Below are 17,701 nucleotides of genomic sequence, written 5' to 3'. Positions count from 1 at the left end.
TTTTTTTTAAAGGTTTTATTTATTCACGAGAAACACAGAGAAGGGCAGAGACACAGGCAGAGGGAGAAGCAGGCTCCCTGCAGGGAGCCCAATGCGGGGACCCAATCCCATCACTCCCTGAGCCAACCAATGAGCCACCCAGGCGTACTGAGTATGTGTTTTAAGTAATAGAAACAATAAATCCCTAACAAAGTGTTTTAGTTTAGTGAGCTATTCACCTAAAACAAGAACATGGAAAGCATTGAATAAGGAACATTTATTTAATTTCATTAACAATTTTTTTTCTCAAGAAACCTCTTACACAAAACAGAATTTCTTTTGTAAAATTAATTGAGGGGTGATTCTATAAATAAATTATGATTAAAAATTATTTTGAGCTTTGATGTTGAACAAAGTCCTAAATTAGAATTAGGCATTTGGGCATAATTTTTTATTTGAGCTTACGGAAATTTGTTCACAGCCTGCCCCCAAAGGAATGATGTGTAATGTAAGCTTGTTGGATTTTGGACAAGAGTTTGTTTCCATTTTACATCCATAGTTCACTCAGAGGAAGACATCTTGTAAAAAACCTAGTGGCAAAATGTAAGCACTTTTCCTAGTAAACTGACAGAATTTTCATCATAACTTAAATATAAATGAACGCTCTGAGAAAGCATTTTAAAAAATGCAACCTAAAGTTTGTTTGATTGATTCACTGTTAGCGAATATTTATTGAAGGCTTGTTTTGGGTCAAACTCTTGGGCCATAACAGTGAACAAAGGAGACAAAAATTCCTGCCCTTGTGGAGCTTACATTGTAGTGACATGCTTTTTGTGTATTAATAATTATGAAACATTTTTAAATATGAGGTGTTTAGAGGTGTCTGGGTGGCTCAGTTGGTTGAGTGTCTGCTCCGTGTCCAGTTCCCTGGTCAGCAAGAAGTCTCCCTCTACCTCTCCTTGCTCTTGTGGTGGCACAAGCACTGTCTCTCTCTTCCTTTCTCCCTTTCCCTCCCTCCCACCCTCAGATAAATAAATAACATCTTTTAAAAAAAAATGTGAAGTGTATGATTTCTATGTTACATCTATTTGAAATGTATTCTTATTAAGAATTGTAATCAATTAGAAATGATGGGAAAGCCCCCTGGATTAACTGTTCTTTGTAATATCCCTAAGTGGTTTTTAAAATATTTTCATTGCTATGCAGGGCCATTCTTTAAGCTTACTCTTCCTTCAGTTTGAGCCTGTGAGTGCCATATGGGAATGCTGAAAGATGGCCTCTCTGAAGACAGGCTTTATTGTGTGTGGGCTTTGCATTCCTAGTACCTGAGGTATAGTACTTAGTACATATTTTCATTAAATTAATTTGAACTTCAAAAAATAAAATACTTTAATAAAAATTGATTCTTACAACTGCATTTTGATCTTTAGAATAAGGAATTAATTAAGTATATGGATATTTTTTGCATGTATTATTCCAATAATATTGAAAGATACCACAGTATAACTTCTCTGCCCTCTTGCATATTTCATGTAGGAGGCCTTCCTTAAATGGTGATCCTTGACTCTGTGTGTGTGTGTGTGTGTGTGCGCGTGCGTGTGCTCGTGTGTGTGTGTGTGTGTGTGTGTATTTTTGGTTAGGTTGATTCCCATCCCCCCTCCAACATTCTGTTACAAACGTTTTCAGATATGCAGAGAAATTGAAAGAATGAACAATGAATTACTTGGTTATACATCTTCTAGATTCAGTAATTGTTATCATTTTGCCAAACTGGGGAAGTGTGTGTGTGTGTGTGTGTGTGTGTGTGTGTGTGTGTGTAAAAACTTTGAACTATTTAGAAGTTGCAGTCCTCATGATTTTTTTTTTTTTAAAGATTTTATTTATTTATTCATGATAGACATAGAGAGAGAGGCAGAGACACAGGGAGAGAGAGAAGCAGGCTCCATGCAGGGAGCCTGACGTGGGACTTGATCCCGGGTCTCGAGGATCCCACTCTGGGCCAAAGGCAGGTGCCAAACTGCTGTGCCACCCAGGGATCCCCTGCTTTTTCTTTTTACTGCACGTACTTGCATCTCCTAAAAATCTGGACTTTGTCCTGTACAGCTACCATACCATTATCATACCTTAGAAAATGAACAGGAATTGCCTAATACATCCAGTAGCTTGTGCATATTCAGTTTTCCCCCTCTTGTCTTCAAAATATCTATATATAATAGTTGGGTTTTTCAAATCAGAATTCAGTCAAGGTTCACACATTGCATTTGGCTTCATTTGAATTTTGTCATGGAGTCATTTTTTTACAGAAATATTTGCAATTTTTATAAGGATCACACTTAATGATTGAAATGTAGAAATCCTGTTTGAAGGTGCAATTGTCATTGTTTTTAATTTCATGAACTTTTAATTAGTCTGTGTATACAATTTTCATTTGTCAGTGGTGTATTTTGATGAGTTTTCTAGTATTGAGTTTCCTAGACCTCATGAATCCTGCATCTTTTGCAAGATTTGCCATTTCACTTTGTACATACTTTGCTTTGGATTACATTGTATTGTCAGATAACATCCTGTGATCAGCTTCAGCTTGACTCCAAAAGATGTGGAAACGATAGGCCAGGTTGTGCAGGGATGTTTGAGATCATCTTAATAAGAGATAAGTGATCGGTGAGGATTTTGGCTTTGTCAGTTGTTGTTTCCTTATTCAGTCTCCTGACTGCCGGGATGAAGAAATGAGAACAGTCTATGAGTATCTATTTCCTGGTACGATTGATGGGAGAGCTGGCCTGTCAGTATTCTCTAGTTACTAGGGACTGTAAAAGTGAGGGGCTTCTCTCTGGGTCTCTCATGAGTAAATAAATAAAATTTTTTTTTTTTTTTTTTTTTTTTAAAGCGAGGGGCTTTGTTGATGTTACATAAAGATTGGTTTTTATTTTGAGTAAGGATTTATTATTCAGATAAATATGTGGTTAAATAGATTTGTTAAGTAAGCTGCTGGAAATGTTTAAGGGAGTTCATGGGTGTAGATGATAACAAAATTTTGCTTTTAAACTTAGCATAGTTGAAGGAAACTGGTAAGAAAGATATCAAAGATGAAGCATAAATGAAGCTTTATTCATATACTGGTGGAATTAGTACCAGAGAAAATGGCGAGGTTTTCTTTGATCATCATTCTGGTTTTTTATTGCTGTGTAATAAACCACTCCACATTTACTGGTGTAAAGCAACAATCATTTATTATTATTATTTCTGAAGATTGACAGTACTTGGCTGGATGGTTCTTACTCTATGTTTCTTATGCAGTTGCCATCAGATGGTAGCTGGGAAGACTCAAAACAGCTGGGACCTGGAACAGGGGCAGTTCCTTAGGCGGCTCCACCTTGGGTGGTCTCTCTGTGTGGTCTCTGCAGCACGGAGGCTTTGAGGTTGCTGGACTTCTTAGGTGACAGCTCAGAGTTTCAAAAGGATGTGTCCCTGTCCCAAGAGAGAGAGAGTGTCAGGCTGGACTGCCTTTTTATGCTATGGCTTTAGAAGTCCTGCCTTATGCCCTTTTCCCCTTTTCAAGAAGCAGGTTATAAGGCCTGTATTAAAGGGGAGGGTAATTAGAGTCCACCTCTTGGTGGGAGGAGTGTCAAAGAATTTATAGACTTTTTTTTTTTTTTTTTTTTTTAACCACCTAGACCATTAAAAAAGCATCTGGGTGGCTCAGTTGGTTAAGCATCTGCCTTCAGCTTAGTTTGTGATTTTGGGGCCGGGATGGAGCCTGGCTTCTGGCTCCCTGCTCAGCATGGAGTCTTTGCTTCTCCCGCTCCCTCTGTACCTCCCCGCCTGCTCCTGTACATGCTTTCTGGATCTCTCTCAGATAAATGAAATCTTAAAAAAAATGATAAACTCCAACTATTTAAATTTACAGAAGGAGATATTGGATGCCATGCAAGTTTAGAAAAGATTGATACTATGTATTTGAAAACAGAAACAATGCAGACTTAAAATCTATGGCGCCTGACATAATGCATTTTGTGGTAGTACTAAGTATTAATGAACATCGTATTTCCAGACAGAAGTACTGAACTTGACTGTTCAACAGTTTAACATCACTGAGCATCCTCCCACCCCCACCCCAAAGCATCCAGGTCTGAATCACAAGAAAGTGAGTATAATGTGCTCTTCTGACATCTCTGATGTGCTTACATAGTCACGTGGTTGATTGGGTGCATTACTCAGGAAGTAATGAAACATTAGGTATGTTCTGAGGCTTAAAAGATTGCCTCTTGGGGGAAAAAAAAAGATTGCCTCTTGGGCTAGTGGTTAGCTCTTTACTATAACTGTGTTCAGATGAAGGATGAATTTCCTATGAACCAGAATTTTCTTTGGACAAGAGCTTCTTGGCCTAATCATCTATTTGATTAGTCAGCGTTAGGACTGAATGTTTCCTATTTGCAGAGACCCATCTGCCCTGAAATGATTAGATTTTGATGCTGATCATTTGCATGCCTACTAAGTACCAGGCATTGTGCTAATAACTATGGCTACACAGCGGCATTCAAAAGAAACCTTATAATAGCCAGTTCTAGGAGAGTTGCTGGGCAGGGTCATTATGATTGAAATAAAGGCGTTGCTTAACTGTATGATTAATGGGAAGATGACTTATATTCACACGTATAAAGTTTGTTAGAAGTAGGCCTTCATGTTATTTCATAGCTTTCCCTGAGGTGGTATTTTGGTATTATTTGTGGTTAGTTTTATTTTTTTTATTTTTTTTTAATTTTTATTTATTTATAATAGTCACAGAGAGAGAGAGGCAGAGACACAGGCAGAGGGAGAAGCAGGCTCCATGCACCGGGAGCCTAATGTGGGACTCTATCCCGGGTCTCCGGGATCACGCCCTGGGCCAAAGGCAGGCGCCAAACCGCTGCGCCACCCAGGGATCCCTGTGGTTAGTTTTAAAAGAATGGTATTCACTTGTCTTTTTTCTTGGTGTTTTTGCAGTTTTTGTTAAATAGAGTATGTGATGAAATCGCAGCATCTTTTGTGTTAGTGTGAAAAAGACAGACTGTATATACAGTACATTCAGTACCTGCTGTCATTTTGTCTTTTTTTTTTTTTTTTTAAGATTTTATTTATTTATTTGAGAGAGAGAAGAGAAAGAGCATAAGCAGGGGTAGGGGCAGAGGGAGAAGTGGGCTCCCCAATGAGCAGGGAGCCTAATGCAGGATGTGATGTGGGATGCAGGGTTCAATCCCGGGACCCTGGGATCATGACCTGAGCTGAAGGCAGACGCTTAACCTACTCAACCACTCAGGCACCCCCATTTTGTCTGTTTCTAATCAAAAGAGGCCTTATTGTTACCATTAGAAAATGAGAGTGCGGGACCAGGGAGTTACTAAGGGCTTTCCCAGGTCTAACAAAGCTGGCAAAGAGAATGGGTAGAAGTTCTGGTTGGAAAAAATGGTAGGAGGTGTCAGCAAAGTGTCAGTTTAAGTTGATTCATATTTTAGACTTTCTAGAAGCAGAGATAAAAAAGTAATGGCTGAGAAATAATATTGCCTACTATGTTATATAAGAGTGAAACTTTTTCTTAATTTTACTCTGAGGTAAATTCCTATTGAATCTTACATTTAGAGATATTAAAATCCCAGTGGATAGTGAGTTTTAGAAGTTGACACACAAGTTTTCTTTACGTGATTGTATTAAACACTGGTAAAAACTGAAGTTATAACAAGTCCTTGTTTTGTTGAGGCCCCTCTTTAGGGGTTGAAGAGTGTAATTTTCTGGGTTAGAATTCAGATGTTCAGAGGCTGATCCAGTATGTATGAGGTTTGCTCATTTTAAACCTTATTTTTAGCTTTGTTATTTCTTACTATGTACAGAGTACTATGGTTTCCAAACATCTCATTTAGCACTCTGGCAGCACTGTGAAGAAAGTTGAGTTGCAGAAGGTTAAGCGTCTTCCCAAGCTAAACGGCAGGGGGAGTGTTAGGTGGGTCTCCAAGCCCCAGGCCCTTTGTTGTTAAGTTGCATCAACGGGCTCTGTGGCTGAGGCTAATGGGTAGTTTTATGTGAACTGAAGTTTTAAACATTGGTGGATAAAAATAAAATGTCATGGTAAAGACCTGTGTTGTGGCCTTTAAAAGCAGCACATAAGCAGTTATCTTGTGCCTATAGGAATACTCTTTTTTATTGCTTTAAAATTTTGATCTCTTTGCAGAGGACAGGGTTATCACTGTGTGTCTTTTCTTCCCTCTTGCCTGGGGTTTGTTGGAGGAGAGGGGACTGCTATCTGAAGTGAGGCATAGTGTCCCTATTCAGTTGAGTGTTGAAACTAGCACCATGTTTCATTCTGAAGCCAGTATGCCAGTACCTATTCGTTAAGCTCTTGCTGCATTCTTTCCCCACATGCTAGTGTGTGAAGATCGTGGGCTGGGGGGCACATTAGAGTCATTGACATAGTGACATGAATTGTTTCTATCCTTTATGTGATGGTTGAGTGAGAGAGGTGGTCAACAGTTGGTCTTTAGTTTTGTATAATTTTTTATCTATGCAGTACACTAAATACACAGATGTGCAAAAAGTTAAGTCCTAGGTCTTACCCTTTAAGGAGTTTACCTGCATAGTTGGGAAAATAAAATAGAATGTAAAAAGTAGAATAGCAATATCAGTACAGTTCAAAGCAGTAAATGATTAATTGCAAAAATGAATAGAATTGGTGAGAAGTTGTGGAGGAGGTCAGAAGAAGAAGTGCTTACTGGACCATAGTATCTTAATTATACTATTTATGGATATTTGGTGTGTAATTTGGGTCGGATAGTAGTAATTCCACATGTAATTTGGAGAAGTTAGATAACCTGGATTTTAATAGATGTCATTGCGCATTGCATTATTTGTACACTACATGTGAACTAAGAAGTAGTTTTATCCATGAGCTTCAGTTATGTCTAGTTGATTCTGTTATGTGTCGAGATGTATTTTGGATGTCTCTCAGTGCCTTGTTTTTTAAAAAGGATATGATGGTAGATATTTGGAGTTGCTCTTTGCTGTCTTCATTCAAAGTGGTACTGCCCATCAGTAATAGAGTTCTGGTCCCCACATTTCTTTTTTTAAAAATTAGTTACCATTTAGCAGGGTTTTTCTTTCTTTCTTTTATTCGGTCAGAAGTGGTAATGATTGTAATAGGAGCAGCTAACATTTCGTACCCGACTCTGTACGAAGCATATTATGTGCTAGTATAAGTAAAAGTTGTCACGATGGGAGTAAATTTATGGTCTAAATTATTTCTTGGATGTGTTGAGGAACTCAGAAACCCTTTGGGGATATTTCAGATCAAAATGCTTGATTAAGTTTAAAGGTCAGGCTTTTGAGTCCTGATTGTTGTGGTTAGAGTTTTTCTGGCTTGTCTGCTTTATAGACCCTGGTCAAGCCAATAACTCACTAATAAGAGAGTTTAAAAATAAAGAAGTAGGGGTCAAGGTGCTCTAGATTTGGTAATTTCAGGGAATGTTTGCAAGGAACTCCTCTAGTTTTTTAAAGAGACTTTTGTCCCTGGGATTTGTTTTGTTAGGTTCAGTTCTTTGCACTTTTCCCTTACCCCAGGCTCTTGGCTTTGCTGATAGTCAGTCATCTTGAGAGTATTTAAGGCTGTTGAAAGTTGCACATACACATTTAAGCACAAATAGTACTTTTACTTTTCTATCACTTTTGTTGATGGAACTGCAGTTACTGCTGTGAGGTTGGTTGGACAAGTGAATCTATAATTTCTGTGTCCAAAAGCGGAGGGAGGATGGAAGGGTTTTTTTGTTTCTAGCTTAGCTAACTGTTTAAGTGACATTTTAAAGAATTTTGGATCCAATTTTGATAGTTTACTTATTTTTAAAGATTTTATTTATTCATGAGAGACACAGAGAGTGGGAGAAGCAGTCTACCTGCAGGGAATGTGATGCGGAACTCCATCCTAGGACCCCGAAAGGCAGATGCTCAGTCACTGAGCCACCCAGGTGTCCCTGATAGTTTGTTTTAAAGAGTTTTTTTTTGTTTGTTTTTAAAGCTCATACCTATTGTCAATGGCCATTTTGTTACTTTATTTAGATGAAAACAAATTTAATTTTTGTCTGTACACTGTTATTTGCTAAGCACATAATTTCTGGTTAGGAATAGTTTTTCTTCAAAAATTTGAAGGCATTCCATCATTGTCACATAGGTTACAGTATATATTTTGAGGAGTTCAGTGCCATTTTGACTCTTGATCCTTTCTACTTGACCTACATCCCCAAAGCTTTTAGGGTCTTCCTTGATCTCTGTTGCTGAGAAGTTTCTTGCTGATGTGCCTTGATGTAGGTCTTTTTCCCATTCACTGTATTTTGAACCCCCAAAACTTGGTAGGTCTCTATTCTAGAAGCTCATATCTGAGCATCAAGGTCCTGGAAATTTTGTTACATTATTTCCTTAATACTTTTTTCTCCCATCCATTTTCTCATTTTCCTTTCCTTCTCTCTCTCATTCTCTCTTTTTCTTTGTTTCTTTCTCTCTTTGTTTCTCTTTCTTTCTCTCTCTCTCTTCCTTTCTTTGGGAGAACTCCTAGTATTTGGATATTCGACACTTTCATTGCTACTCTGATTTACTTTTCTCCCCTACTTTCCATTGCTTTGGTTTTTTGCTTTACATTATTTCGAAATTTTCTTCTTCTGTTGGGCCAGTTTACCCATAGAGGAATCCTGGAAGGTGAGAATGTGGCTGTAAGCATCTGGATGGGGGCTGGCTTACTCCTCATTTCAGTAAACAGCTTTCACTTCTTCTCTTTTGCCTGTGTCTGCCCAGCTAGGTATCTATCCCCAGGTTGTTGTTCTGGTTGAATTTCTGTAAGTAGGGAATAGTTGTGGCAGAGTCTGGAAGGGACTGTCTCCTGCTCCCAGGTGAGGATCTTAATTGCTCCTTATGCAGACTCACAACAATCTTCCTGTTTGGATACCCCTAGACTTTATAAGTTCTTGGTGCCTCCAATTAAAATTCCTGAGGGTTGGTCTGTTTGTCTTGGCTTCCCCCCTTCAGACTTTAGGTTTGAGTTTTCTCTTACCTGCTGGCTCCTTTGCCACTTTCCTGTCTGCTTTCCAGCTTCCACAATTTCGTTGGCATCTCCTGCTTGAATGCACTAGCCTTCTCTTTGTCCTTGTAACTTTTTTTTTTTTGTCCTTGTAACTTTAAGATTCTTTTGTTGTCATTACAGAGGATTCTAGGAAGTGGTGGAGAGAAACGAGTTTAATTAGAAGTCCTATACAAGAAAAGGATTCCTCTTTTGTCTAAGTACACTAACTAGCTCTCTATACCCAGTGTCTTAGTCTACTAGTGCTGCTATAACACCATATCCTAGACCGGGGGTGGGGGTGGGGGTGGGGGAGGGAGCTTCAACAACGTTTCTTTCTCATAGTTCTGGAGGCTGGAAGGCTGAGATCAGAGTGTGGTGTCATGATGATCCATTTTTGATCAAGGCCGACTTTTTGGCTTTAGATGACTGTCTTTGCATCGTGTCTACACATCTCTTTGTTGCCTTATAAGGGCACTAATCCTATCCCAAGGACCCACCCTCTTGACCTGATTACCACCCAAAGCCTCCATCTCCAAATGCCATTATGTTGGACATTAGAATTTCACCATATGAATTTGGGGCAGGGGCCCGGGAGGAGGGGTGGTGCAATGAAAATCTCTGTGTAGGGGATCCCTGGGTGGTACAGTGGTTTGGCACCTGCCTTTGGCTCAGGGCGCAATCCTGGAGACCCGGGATCGAATCCCACATCGGGCTCCCGGTGCATGGAGCCTGCTTCTCCCTCTGCCTGTGTCTCTCTTTCTCTCTCTCTCTCTCTCTCTCTCTCTCTCTCTCTCACTGTGACTATCATACATAAATAAAAATTAAAAAAAAAAAAAAGAAATTCACTGTGTAGCAGCTAGTGAGGTTTTTTAAGGTGATTCTCTCTTTAGCTTGTACATGTTTCCTATAATCTCTGCTTATATATCTGTGGTTCTTGGCCATGGCCCTGTTTGCTCTCAGGAGACGCTTGAAGTGTGCTATTGGTTTCACTGTAACCCTGTGTGTTTTCCTACTGAAAATGATTATCCCAGGATGTGCAGTCTTCATAATTTTTCAAAATGTAGTCAAGCCTGACTGAAAATTTAATTTTGGTAAGCCTCTGTTGATCTTCACAGATGTGAAAAAGTTCTTCAGAATTTATTATGATCAGGGGTTGTTTTTCTTTTTTTTGAAATAGTTTTTGAAATATTTTCTTCTCCATCTGGTGAGCAGGAAGATTTTCTTTTACTATGTTTTCTTATTTATTAAGAAAGCACTCATGTTGTCCTAGACAGCCTTCATTTTGTATGATTTCACATCCACACCAGGTAGCGAAGTGCAGGGATTCTTGTATTATGCCCCTTGTATCTGCTGTGTTAACAGTGCCCACCTCTGTGAGTACATTCATCTTTCTTATTTGTGTTTCTGTCCTGTCCTCTGCCTTTTAAGTGGTCTATTTTTGATATTTATTCAATCTTATTCAAAAGGAGATTTTGATTCCAAAAGAATAATTATTTGATCACGGGAAAGTGGTATGTATTTGCCTTTGTTATTTATTCTTGTAGTTGTATGTTGACTAGCAGACTGCTCTAGCACCATCCACAGTTTAGATGACTTGTAAGAAAAATGAAAATAATTCAGATCTTAGAATTATTTTCTTGGCTTTCTCAAGTGTTTTGGAGAACTTTAATTTTTTTTAGTTGTGTAAGAGCCAAACATTTTTTGTTGTTGTTGTTTAATAGATAAATCATCATAAATGTTTTCACTTGAATATGCCCCTGTTGTGATAAATCCCAGCACCATTTATGGCCCATTTTAAAATCCTGATGCTCCTGAAAGCCCTGGGGCTCCCTCACGAAATCATCATCATCATCTTTTTTTTTTTTTTTTTTTTTAACTGATCTCTACACCACGACCCCAAGATCAAGAATCACATGCTGTACCCATGAAGCCAGCCTGGAGCCCTCCTCATGAAATGTAACCCCAAATCAATCCAGTCTTCTCGTAGAAATTCGTGCTTAGAGCACTCCTCTCAGCACCTGGTTTCCGTTTTATTTTTTGTCTTTCTGTGAATGTAGTTTGTTTTTACAAGCAGAGTGTAAACTTCTTAAGATGTGTGGATTAAATCAGTGGGGTTCCAATGTTTTTTTTTTCCTCGGGCTTCTCAAGGGGTAGGTCACACTGTCTTCTCTAGCTGTGGCTCATGGTTAGGGGCAGTATCCCCAAGTATGTGGAAGACTCCCTCACTTGGTTTGGTTTGGCTTCTGTTCGTTCCCAGGGTATTTTATAGTGTAGTTTATTTCCTGTAATACTTAACACCAGGCCTTATACTCTGGGTGTTCAGGAAATACTGTTGAATAGGACACTGGGTGGATTAGTATGCTGGCAGGAATAGAGGCTTGGAGAGATTTTGTCTCATACTTTCCCTCTCACCTTTTAATGGATAATTACAGATAAATCGATCTCTGTAGTCTGCTGTTTTTTAAGATGGAAAATAAAGACCCTATTACACCAAGGATGATATTAAATATGAAAATCTGAGCTTGTTTTTCTGAAATCAAATTAAGTACAGTTCTGGGCTGGTGCAGTTTCTAAGAACTGCAACATTTCTAAGAACATTTTCATAGTCCATGATGTTTCAACCAGTCCATAGTTAGAAAAAAGTTTATAGATGGTTTTTGCTACTTTTAATATTTTAAATTAATCTTTTTTGAAGTATTGGTAATAGTGTTTTTTTCCCTAAATCTTACTTGGGAAAGTGAGAACTTGGCAACCTTATCTTTGTCTTTATAATTTTAAGAAAATTTTATTTATCTGTTAAATCCAGTAGCCAGAGATAACATACTTTAAATCTTAAAAAACAAATCTGTGACACCCCTTTGGGGACAGGTTTCGATATATTTGTTAGCTCACGCTTGTTAATGTAGCTTTTTAAAATTTCTAGCCTTACTGATATTTTATATGCTTGAACTGTCAGCTTCTGATAGAAGTATGTAAAATTTGTCGTTGGAGTTGACCATGTCTCAAAGTTAGTTTTTACTGGGTATATTTGTGAGGTTATGATATTAGGACCATTTCAATTTATGAATGTTAAGTGTTCTTGGTGGATTATTCCTTTGTTATATAGTATGTCTCTATTCCTGTTTGTACTTTCCTTTACTCTGGTAATTTTTGACTTTTAATTGTGAGATGAACAACTTGAATAAGTAGATTTGTTTTTCCTGTCTAAATTTCATATCTTCTGATCCTCTTTTCTGCTACTTTTTCCCCTTCCATTAGAATCCTAATTTTCTGCATTTCCTTCCTTCTTTCCTACTTCTTGGTTTGGAAGCCATAGACTGTATTTCTGTTCTTTTAGCGGTTACCATTAAAATTTTCAGCTGCAACATTTTTGAACAAAACTGGCAGCCCAACTCCAGCTTCTAGCTCTGGTACCCAGTCTCTCACTGGAGAGTTCTTTCAGCTTCCTTTCCCTCCTGAGAAGATGTTGGTCTTGTGTGTGGTTAGTGTTAGCTCTGTTGAGCCTTTTGGTTTTCTCTTTTCTACAGTTGTCTTTCATGGCTGTCTGTTTAGAGGAGGGGAGTTTTCCCAGTGGGAACTCACTGTACCAGCTCTGCTCTGCCCAGTTTTCTTCTCTACTGGTCCGCATACCTGCACATCATAGTCACTAAAAACTGGTTACACAGTTTGTTCCTTCTGTTTGTTTTAGTTTTAGCCACTTTTATCGGCTTCAGATGGAAAGGAGGGAAGGAACTGGACCACCCAAAACCTGTGAGAGGCCTTTCACTAACTGTCCACCTCAGGCTTGCTGGAGTGCTCAGTGTTAAGAGGAGGAAAGTGTAGAGATTAGTCCAGGACAGAGCAACCATAGGGTCCTGATTCCTGATGCGAAGTGCTCATCTTTCCTTTTTTTTTTAAGATTTTATTTATTTATTCATGACAGACACAGAGAGAGAGAGGGAGAGAGAGAGGCAGAGACACAGGCAAGGGAGAAGCAGGCTCCATGCAGGGAGCCTGACGTGGGGCTGGAGGATCACACCCCGGGCTGAAGGCGGTACTAACGCACTGGGCCACCAGGGCTGCCCGAAGTGCTCATCTTTCCAAATCGAATTCTCATTGTAGGCTGGCTCCATTTTGTTAGGTTTGTTAGCTGTTTTGCCCTGTCAACACACAAGTAGTATAAAGATGCCACTTATTTTTGTGGGAAACAAGAGGGCTGGCTACAGTACTTGTTGTAGCTGTGATGATGGGACTTGAGTTTTGCAAACTTTCTATTCTAGCCCAGTGCTTCCTAGGACAGGTCTGCGATGGACGGGGGTGACTCTGAAGGGTGCCAGGCTGGAGGGGGTTTTGTATCTGGATGTACCTCACTTATTACTCCTCCATTTTCCACTTTTGGGCGATTGATGCTCATTATGCAGAGAGGAGGTAGCTGATTAAACCAATCAACCTGCTAGGGCCTAGTGCTGCAAGATTGAGAACTTAGTTCTCTGGCTGGTAAGCAATTTTCAGGCATTAAAAGCATGGGGAAAGAATGTAGCGGTTTAGGGATGAATGTAGCAGTTTCCAGATAATAATTAGGGCTTGGCAGGGAGGAGGCTGATGTCCTTCAGAATCTTCTCCTGGGGTAGCCCCTTTTAAAGTATTATTATTGACACACTATTTAAGAGCATTAAGTGTGTGTGTATGTTAAGTGGTTGAGAGTGAACAGAGTGGGAACTGCGATGGGATGCAGACCTTTCTGTCAGTGATGTCAGTCTGGAAATCGGAGACTGCCTGTTGAGTCAACTTATATTAGGTTGAGTGTTTATTGTAAGATGAAGAATGGTTAACATTTATTGGTGGATTTCTGAAGGCGGAACTTGGGAGCCAGGCCTTTGCTGTGATAGCTGTGTTGCCAAAGAGAACTTTGTATTCGTTTGTGCTCCATAGTGATGAAACAAAAGAGATCTGGTCGAGCTCTTAAATTTGACCCTGGTGTTTTGTAGTTTTGATATTTGTTTGATTCCTTTGGTTTAGCTCTGAATTATACCTAAAGGAAGGCTTTCTGGGTGAGAGACCGTGTTAAGAACAATTAGTTAGGTGCAGATTTCAAAGAAGCTGATACAGCTTTCAAACCCCCTGTAGGTACACTGATGAACATGCTTTTGTTAATAAGTGGGGTTATTGGGCAGTTTGACTGTAAAGCTTACTTGATTAGTCTGCTTCAATGGTATAAAGATGCCCAGCAATATCTGTTCATATTGTAAAAGGAAAACAATACTGAAATCTATTGCTGTCTCTTAAGTAGATGACTTCGAATCATAGTTAAAGGTCTTCTATTTTTCCACTTTAAGGAATAAAGATTCCTGTTGCCATATTATTTGGATTTTAAAACAATCTGCTGTAGATAGTTGCATTTTTCAACAATATAATTTTAGGCAGAGTGGGATTGTTTATACTATTTACTTTTTTTTTTTTTAAATCCTTGAAGCTGATTAAACAGAAATTTGGGATATAGTTTTGGTTTATGTAGAAAAGGAAAGCCTGTCACTGTTGAGCTCTGTGTTTTGGGGAGGCTTTTGTGTGCCAGGCACTCTCTAGGATTTTGGGGTAGAGAGATGGTCTCTGCCTCAGGGAACCTGGATCTTAAACTCCTGATTCCCCAATATCTTATGAAAAAATGGCCTGAACAGTGTTTCTTGTTCAGTTTCGGTTTGGGAAGCACAAGATTAAGCATAGTTAATTGGGTTTCTTTATTGCAGGGCTTAAAAAAATCTAATAGAGGTAGGTGGATTGTGAATTTCTGAGAGGGAGCTATCCTAAGCAGCATTTCTAAAACTTGAAATAGTGGAGTTATTAATGTCTCCCTAAATGGACTACTAATCTTATGACTATTTTAAGCAATCCTTATGTGTATTTGCGGTATTTAATAAGAGTAGTGACTTCCAAAGAATTACTTTGGGTGCTTAGAAATTAAAACAACAACAACAACAACAACAACCACAAAAAAGCCCTTTTGGGTTTTGGATAGATAATACGTTTACGTGGTTTAAAATTCAGAAAAGTGGGCAGCCCAGGTGGCTCAGTGGTTTAGCACCACCTTCAGCCCAGGGCCTGATCCTGGAGACCTGGGATCGAGTCCCACATCGGGCTCCCTGCATGGAGCCTGGTTCTCCCTCTGCCTGTGTCTCTGCACCCCCCCCCCCCCCCCGTGTCTCTCATGAATAAATAAATAAATCTTGAAAAAAAAAAGATTCCATTTTAAAATTCAGAAAATGTACATTGGCACACAGTGAAAAGTCTCCCAACTTGCTCTGTTCCTTGGCTGCCTACTTCCTTTTCTTATAGGTGATTAATGTTACTCTTTTCAGAACTGTTTCATGTGTGCTATTATTTAGCCATAATATCAGTCAATGAGATTTCTGATTTAGTAGGTCTGGGTGAGGACTGGGAATAGGTCTTTTCAAATGTTCCCTGGAGTTTGTGATGATTAGCTAGATTTAGACACTACTATTTAAGATGGTATACATTACTTTTACATGTGGCAAAGTATCTGGTTCTTAAGACAATTCTCTGAAACAGAATGGTGATGACCATTTTTGGCATAGGTGGAACCGAGAACAAATGTTAAATGACCTACTCAAGATCATGCTCTTTTAATGGTGGAGCTGAGACTCAAAACCCAGGGCTGTTTGTATCTAGGTAGGACCCGCTGACATTCCTTTTAATTTCATGCCTACCATGCTGGTGACTGGCTAAATAGCCACAACAACCAAAAAATTAATATGGGCATTTGTATCTGATTCTTCCTATTTTAATATTGCATTAAATATTAGAATATTTTATTGGTGTCCAGTGACGACTTTCTCTGGTTCGCATTTTAAGGTCCTTAGCCCATTAGACTCATGTTACCAATTTCAGGCACCTACACAAGAGGCTGCACAAAGACTTTCTTTTTTTTAAGGATTTTATATATTTATTGACAGAGAACAAGCACAAGCAGTGGAAGTAGGAGAGGGAGAAAGAGAAGCAGGCTCCCCACTGAGCTGAAGGCAGATGCTTAAGGGTCAGAGCCACCCAGGCGCCCCTGCACAGACTTTTATCTGTAATGTTTCCTGATAAGTTCTCTTTCTCTCTTCCTCTCTTCTCTTTGCTTTCAACTTTCTTTGGGCCCCTTCAGCCCTTTTTTCCTAACACCAACCCAGATTCAACCACAGAGGAGGAAGGGAGGGAGTTAAAAAGGAGACCCTCTTCTCAGTGGAGGGTACTGAGAGAATATCCTAGCCTGTGAAGTACTGCATGATTTTAATCACTGTTTGGTAAACTCTTTCTGTAGATGAATCTTGAAGAAAGAGTTACACAAATTCCTCATAGTCTTGCAGGGTCATTTGAAGTAGGGCAGAACCTCCGGGGGCTTATTTTGTAGGACAACATTCCTTTGGTGTATTTTAAAAACTTAGTCTCATGATATTAGTCACATAAGAGAACATCTAAAAATCTTTAAAAATAGCTATGAATCCATCATTTTGAGGTAGTGTAGGACTTAGAGCCAAGACATATGAATGTCCATTCATTTGTTCAGCCCCCTATCCATCGGCACATGGGTAGTAAGGATTTACTATGTGCTAGGTCTTGGGGATTTGGAATTTAACAAAACATGTTTCTTGCCTTCTTAGATTTTGTCGGGTGGTGAAAGAGACAAATCTTTCATCAAACCAGTAGTTATGTCCTATGAAGTGCTCTGGAGGAAGTGTGCCCCAGGTATAAAGTGGGATTCAGAGAAATGCCTCATTTAGCCTGGAGTAAAAGGTGAATTAAGGTCTCCCTTCCCATAGGTTGTTTCAGCCTAGCCTTGAGGGACTAGTAGCTAGATGTGTAGAGGGCAGTGGGGTATAGTTATTCTAGGCTGAGGGAATAGATGTGTTAAAAAACATAGAGTAGTTCGTGAGTATAATCTTGTTAAGGAATTGTGAGTATAGTGATGTTTGGTGTATAGAATGCTCTTGAAGAGTGCAGAGATGAGATTAGATTAGGGGCAAGAAGAGGAATCTCTCATGTTTTGGAAAATAAGAACCTGTGCAGAAGAAACAAAGGAATTATTGTGCGTATATAGATTTCTAATACCAGGAATTCCTGGATTTAGCTCTTCATTCCCTGGATCCCATTCCCTAGATGCTCAGGTTCCTATTCTTGATCTCAGGATTTGAATTAGGCCCTATTTAGTTTGGCAACCAGTTAAGCCAGAACTTGGTGGACTTGAGCAGCAAAATATAGCAAGCTATCCAAGGATGAAGAATATAGTTCAGTAATGTTAATGGCTGTCATTTATTGAGCTTTTAAGTGCTTGGCTCTTTCCAAGGTACGTCACAAAATTACCTTTAATCCTTTAAGCAGCACTACAGACAAGTGATTTTATCCCTGTTTTAACAGCCCAAGACTCCTTCCAAATTCTGGGAGGTTAGAGTAAGCTTACCCAAAGTTCCAGAGCCAGTTAATGGCAGGGATGGAATCAAACCCAGGTTGGTTTGTCTGACACCACAGCTCATTCTTTCCTGGCCCCATGCCCCTCACAAGACGGCAGCTGTGGTTCCTAGGGTGGATGGAATGGTGGCTCAGGAATGTAAAATGACCATTTCAAAAGCAGTAAAACTGCAATTTCATCTTTGATGTTAATGTTATCAAGATCCTTAG

The 17,701-nt window shown here is 39.3% G+C and overlaps 1 protein-coding gene and 1 long non-coding RNA gene across 17 annotated transcripts in view; one reads left to right on the top strand and one right to left on the bottom strand.

The window, feature by feature from the left end:
* Positions 1-17,701, top strand: part of UBR5 (ubiquitin protein ligase E3 component n-recognin 5) — a 135,869-nt gene that overhangs the window by 16,441 nt on the left and 101,727 nt on the right. The window lies entirely within an intron of this gene.
* LOC112661978 (uncharacterized) overlaps positions 3,200-17,701 on the bottom strand; it is a 165,901-nt gene continuing 151,399 nt past the window's right edge. For 3 of the 11 annotated variants that reach the window (XR_004815242.2, XR_004815241.2, XR_004815246.2), the window contains 2 exons: positions 9,041-9,196; positions 3,202-3,447 (listed from right to left, as the gene is read on the bottom strand). This is a non-coding gene — a long non-coding RNA (uncharacterized LOC112661978). Of the gene's footprint in view, positions 3,448-9,040; positions 9,197-17,701 lie in introns of all 11 variants that reach the window. The other 8 variants (XR_007401852.1, XR_007401859.1, XR_007401853.1 and 5 more) reach the window with 6 other exon arrangements.

This window comes from Canis lupus, chromosome 13, assembly GCF_003254725.2.
Source record: "Canis lupus dingo isolate Sandy chromosome 13, ASM325472v2, whole genome shotgun sequence".
In the NCBI taxonomy this organism is placed as follows: Eukaryota; Metazoa; Chordata; class Mammalia; order Carnivora; family Canidae; genus Canis; species Canis lupus.
The sequence above is the reverse complement of the archived record's forward strand: the minus strand, read 5'-3'. Positions and strand labels throughout refer to the sequence as shown.